This window comes from Phallusia mammillata, chromosome 4 (assembly GCF_965637545.1).
Source record: "Phallusia mammillata chromosome 4, kaPhaMamm4.hap1.1, whole genome shotgun sequence".
In the NCBI taxonomy this organism is placed as follows: domain Eukaryota; kingdom Metazoa; phylum Chordata; class Ascidiacea; order Phlebobranchia; family Ascidiidae; genus Phallusia; species Phallusia mammillata.
The window spans coordinates 302062-308092 of NC_137255.1; the positions used below are offsets into that span (position 1 = coordinate 302062).

A 6031-nucleotide genomic window follows, 5' to 3' on the forward strand; every position below is an offset into this window, starting at 1 on the left:
ATCTAACTGAAATTGTCGTCACGTTTCGTTCTCTTTGCCGGACGTTGGCGACTGATTCGTCGAACTGGGGCATTGTCTGTTTTATTCTTTTTTGACGCAGTCGTTTTAGCTCTTGTGCGTTTCCTTGGTTTTCGAAGATTTTGTGCAAATATACCAAAAACGTTTTTTCCCGCCTCCTTGCTTCGTTGCACAGCTGCAGTTTTTGGATTTGCTCCATCTATGACGTCACTGGCAAAATTAACACCGGACTTCAGTAACTGGCGTCCGACGGTTTTTGCTCCGCTTTTAAGCAAAGGAACAACAGACCTAGCGAGACCGGCCAAAAGATTACCCAAACCGTGACCCCTCTGATTTGCACTCCCTTGAAAAACTGGAAATCCCGAGCCGGCTTGATTCAGGTAGTACGACTGATAAGGACAGTTTGGCATCGTTTCAAAGTTCATGTCTGTTTTATTGGACGGCGTAGGTCTCAAATTTCGGTTCATACGCAATTCAAACGAATTTTCTTTAATGTGTGTCGACACTGCAACATGTAAAATCGTTATACTCGATATGAGTCTGTTTGTTCGAAAATTAAAAATCAATCCAACAGTACAGCTCGCCCATGTCAAAGCGCTACTAAAATCAAACGCACTCTACCCGATACGACGAAGCAACGTCAAAATATTAAGTGTCGGAAGTGGCAATCTGGATCTCAACCAACAGAATTTGTTTATGGGCCAAAAACCTCGGAGAGTTGTAATTGGATTGGTGGAGAACAGTGCTTTTAACGGGAAATATTCCAAAAACCCGTTTAATTTTCAACACTTTAATGTAAACTACATTGCATTGCTTAAGGGTGCAAAATCTTTCCTCTCTAAAGTGTTAAGACCCAATTATGAAAACGATCAGTTTATGCGTTGTTATACGTCACTGTTTACCGCGACTGGAAAATATTTTAATGATGAAGGCTTAGATATTTCGCGCAAGGATTACAAATCGGGTTTTTGCTTATACGCTTTCGATTTGACACCTGACTTATCTCAAACACCTACTTTTGCTTTAAAACAGCAAGGTAATATCCGCTTGCAGTTACAGTTTGCGTCTGCCTTGACAGAAACCGTTAACGTAATTATTTACACCGAGTTCGACAACGTTCTGGAAATTGACCGTGATCGCAACGTTCTGTTTGACTACGCCGCTTAACAATGGACACTGTTACGATATCGACAATACTGAACGGTGATGCTCAAGCCAGAAGAATTTTTCGAGGCGTTTTTGCCAAAGATCAACTAGAAGACATTATTACCGAGTCAGTTCCTTGCGGTTTCGTTTTTAACACAGACAACTCAAACGAAGAAGGTGAACATTGGGTGGCAGCTTATTTCAATCAAGATGGAGAGGGTATCTATTTCGACAGCTATGGCTTGATGCTCTATCCTGATTTTTACTTATTCATGGCCGAGAACGCCGTCGATCGTTGGTGTTATAACACAGTCAGACTGCAAGGCTTTCATTCAACGGTGTGCGGCCATTACGTGATCCTGTTTCTTATGGCCATGGCGCGTGACATATCGCTTGACGCATTTGTAGAATGTTTTTCAAGTAATTACCGGGCAAACGATCGCTTCGTGCAACAACTATTTCAAAAACTGCTTTAATTGTGCTTACCTATGTGTGTGTGTGAGAAATAAAAAAAGATCGAAACGAAAAAAACAATCTCTGCCGGGATTACGCATTCGAAACGCCGCGCGCGAGCCCGCGACGCACACGAGACGCGCCGCTCATCCGATACGCAATCGAGCGCGACGCGCGTTCGCTCATCCGTGCGATTTACCACAGCTGGTAGACGACGCGTTTTTAACTCATCCATAGAAACTCCAAATGGTATCATAAGTTTTCTCGGGGCGCTGTGCTGGTCACAAACGGACCTGCGCGCAAGTCTTTGAAAAAAGACACTTCCTTTCCACGTAAAAAACGAACAATACCTGTATTATAATTTAACGAGCGCGAGCGCGCTCGCTCATCCGGTGAAACACGACAGCTGACACTAGAAACGCAGAGTAAAAAGTCTATGACGTAACTATTGGGGGGTTTACTAACTCGGTTATTTTTTTATGAAAGTCATGACCCACTTTCTTGCAACAAACAAACAAACAAACAAATACATCTTTTTGACTACGTCAAAAACGTGCGCAATTCCTTTGAAATTCCAGTACGTCAAAAACTTGTCTTACACATCTTTTGAAATTCCAGGTAATAAACAGGTCTTGCGCAAGTCTTACACAGCCTTTGAAATTCCAAGAAACACCTGCAACGTCACCGGATACTTTCACCAAGGTAAGACTTCCTTCGGAAGTCAGGAAAAGTCCTCATCTTCAAGAATGGGGAAATCCGCATCTTCAAGACGTCTTCAAGATGGGGAAGTCGGAAACCAAGACGTGTAGCCAAGACTTCCTACGGAAGTCTTAAGACGTCTTCAAGGTCAAGGTCAAGGTAACCGGATGTCTTGCACGGAACTGGAGAATCTACAGACCATCTTCCTACTACTCGCGTGCCAAATGTTGCCGACCCCTGTTGTACACATATCCGAGCGGCTTGGCAACGTTGTTATCGGCAGCTGTTGTCAATTCCGACTTACAATAAAAACAGGCAGTTTGACGGCGGACTTATTGCGAGCATGACGCATTTAGACTTTGCCCGCCCAGAGCATGAAAATAAAACAACAAACAACAAAGTTGATTGTAAGTAACGCTTTATTATAACCGCACAATCCAGTCGTCAATCGCTTTATAACCGGTTTATATTTCTCTGCATGAACTGACGAGGCCACAAATGTTTACATTAACATTTGGTGAAATAAGGAAGTCTTCCCCCGGTCGTGTTTACCACAATGCACCAAACTCACTTTCTTGTGAGTCCCTGTCACATAACGCTCCACGATACGGTGTACCTGCAGCTGGATTAGTCATGACCCACCAATTGTTCCCTTCACTGTTTTACGCTCCATAACGTTTTAACGTTGCGCAGTTATTTCCGGCTTGGCAATTGTTTTAGTGCAAATATTGTCGCTCTGTTCACCACGCGAAATAAACTCAACTCTCTCTCTTAATCAACCATCACCTGATAGTGGAGTGAGCAATCCTTCCACATCAGGGATTTTCATCAACCGACGCCTTAGCGCCACCAAGAGGACAGATAGAGGTGATAAATTGCAGAAGTTTCAGATTCCTCTGCGTCACTGGGTCGCGTTCCATCGCTGCACGAATCAGTTCAACCTGGAAACATTAAAACCACAGCTACTCAATATTGTGTGCTGAGGATCTTATTGCAAACATATAAGGAACGTTTAGAATGCGACAATTTTTAAAATTTTCAATGGTTAACAGGAAAGTTAAACGGTATAACCGAGATTTTTCGCTTTTAGTTTAGGAAACTCGGTTTTGCCTTAAAGTGTTTAAAAAGTATTTCAGCTCCAAATTTTGCAATATTTTTTTTTACTAAGATCGACTCTGTTGCGTCACAATTACTTTTAAATCACGTACGTCCAAACAATGACTAAACGACGTGCGATGTTTTGTGCCGTAAAATAGTCACGAATATTTTCGTGACTTTATTAACAATCCCCCCATGTATAGAAACTCCGGTTACAACCCTTACAAACACGTCATAACATCGGTTTCACGTCACTCACGTGATGACGTAATCGTCGACGCCATCGTGGCAGCAACAACGGGTGGTTGTGGTCAGAAAGCGTGACGGTGGAAGATACGTCGCATGTAGCATGTAGCTCAAGTACGTTCGCGACAGGAGACACACATACGCGCGAATGTGCACAGACAAGACACATTTCACGATTTCTAAAAGCAGAAAAAGAAGTATTTTAACAAACTACAGCACATTAGTAAGCTAATGTTTTTTTCAACGCCTATCAAATTTCAGGAACCAACTACTTACAAAATATCAACATGTTTTTATGCTAATAGGTTTTACCAGCCGAACGTCACGTGATTAAATCGAGGCAAAATACCGAATAGGTGTTGAAGAACCGATTTTCTTTCTCGGCAAACCAATTGCAGATCACATGTTTTCAGCTCGAACTGACATTTATCACAACAATAAATTTCCAGGAAATCCCGCTAGTGGTGATATTGATTGACGTTTCCTCGGCAGTTATTGCGCAACGAAAATTTCCAATCCAATATTGGTGGTTTAATTTAAACGGTTGTGTTAATAATAGAAAATTGATCTAAAATTGCTGCAAAATATTATTTTAAAAACACTCACTTTTGTACGATGACATTTTGGTCCCAGTCTTGAAACGAAGAAAATAGACTGACGCACTAAAAACACAATCTGAAAACAAAGCGATAATGTCAATACCTAATGTATTTTATACAAACATTCTGTTTTAACAAATTACGGCCTTAAAAATGTGTGATATCGTAAAGAAACTGTACACCACCAAACACTAAGTTTAAAAAATAAAAAAAGTGAAAATAATTAAGTACGATTTTATGCAGTTAGTTGAAAAGCTGGTTTTATAATTGAGGTCAGAAAAAGAAATTCGCTAATAAACGAGTTTAATACAGCTTTCTAATGTCTTTGAAGGATTTTAAACTGGTGGATAAACATGTCGTATATTTTAAACTATTACTATTGAAAATGGTCGTTATAAATATATAGTGCAATTACTTTAAGTTGAAATGTCGGTTCCACTCAGGACAAATCCATATTATGGTGTCGCTGGTTTGCTGAGTCATCTTACGTCATCACGATTGTATTGCGGACAAGCCAGGAATCCAACCGTTCCATGGATCCGATCATCGACGCTTCCTTATCCCGTCGTCTCCACTCAGCTGCAGACAAATCAACAATGCTTAACAATGCATACGGGTTTCGAAGTTAGGCTGCTTTTCAGAAAATGACGTTATCACTGGCGCGCCGTCGTGTGAAAAAAGTTGGGAGTAAATACGTAAAAGAGAAATGCAACAAAGAAAAACAGAAATAGCAAAACAAGGTTCTGGGTAGGTCCCTAAACTTAAAGCGTGTTTTTATAACAACAAATATCCAGCAACAACGACGAACCTGTAGCTTGGCTTCCTCCATCCGCTTCCAGCAAAACGTGCTTTTAACGCCGCAAATCAACTGTTTGCCTTTTATATCAACCTCAGCACCCCTGCAAGTCAGCTTGGAAGTCCCGAACTTTCTGCCTGTGGAATTTTCGGGCAACGATTACTTAATCACTTTACCGCGCGTTTTGACCGAACAATCGCCTCCTCAGGGACGAAACAACTCTTGCTTTACAAACAGTGGAAAGAAGTGACAACATAATCAAACACTGACTTGTGTCAGATGATTTCGCATAAACATGATTAGCACAGACTTGATTCGTGTGACGCACTTCAAAATCTGTTTTTGCATTTGTCGTTGTGTGTTTGTTTATAGCTCAGTAAAATGTATTTACCACAACAGTGCTTCCCAACCTTTACAAGCTTGTTTTAGTAACTTATAAAAACATGTTTTTGGTACAATTTCTCTGAATCTTTCCACGTTTACGTTTTGTTTTTGATTTGTTTATCTTCCATTCGCCATTGTTATACCTTTATGCACTTTGAAGTATTTTTCCCTGGGACTTTGTGTTCACGTTCGCGCATCAAACTCTGTTTTCATTCCTTCTCCTGTCGTTGCCTTCCGCAAGCATTACAGCTACAATTTCTGGTTTTCATAAGAAACAAAGAAATGGTGTTAGGGCGAAACTAATTAATCAGTTGGCTTCGATCAAGTTGCCTTTTGGGGACCGCGGTCCGCCATGGTCACGTGCTAATCTATCCCACGTGATTTACAACACTTCATACAAACAGTCAGACAACTTTGAAGGGTATGTTTTCGTGAAACGTTTTGCTTGTTACGTTTGCGCGGAATTCAAATCTAAAAGTTAAAAAAAAACTCAATTTCGGTCAATCACTTGAATTCATTCGACCAAACGGTCACAACTTTCCTGAGATTCTGAAACATCAGCGTTTTAGTGTCACAACTGTTTGTACATTCC

General features: G+C 40.9%; 1 pseudogene across 1 annotated transcript in view; it reads right to left on the reverse strand.

Moving 5' to 3' along the window:
- Positions 1-6031, reverse strand: part of LOC145223795 (ankyrin and armadillo repeat-containing protein-like) — a 38837-nt pseudogene that overhangs the window by 9192 nt on the left and 23614 nt on the right. The window contains exons 3-6 of the transcript XR_013859503.1: positions 4675-4838; positions 4267-4335; positions 3674-3839; positions 3103-3257 (exon numbers count right to left, since the gene is read on the reverse strand). The product of XR_013859503.1 is annotated as an ankyrin and armadillo repeat-containing protein-like (transcript). The remainder of the gene's footprint in view (positions 1-3102; positions 3258-3673; positions 3840-4266; positions 4336-4674; positions 4839-6031) is intronic.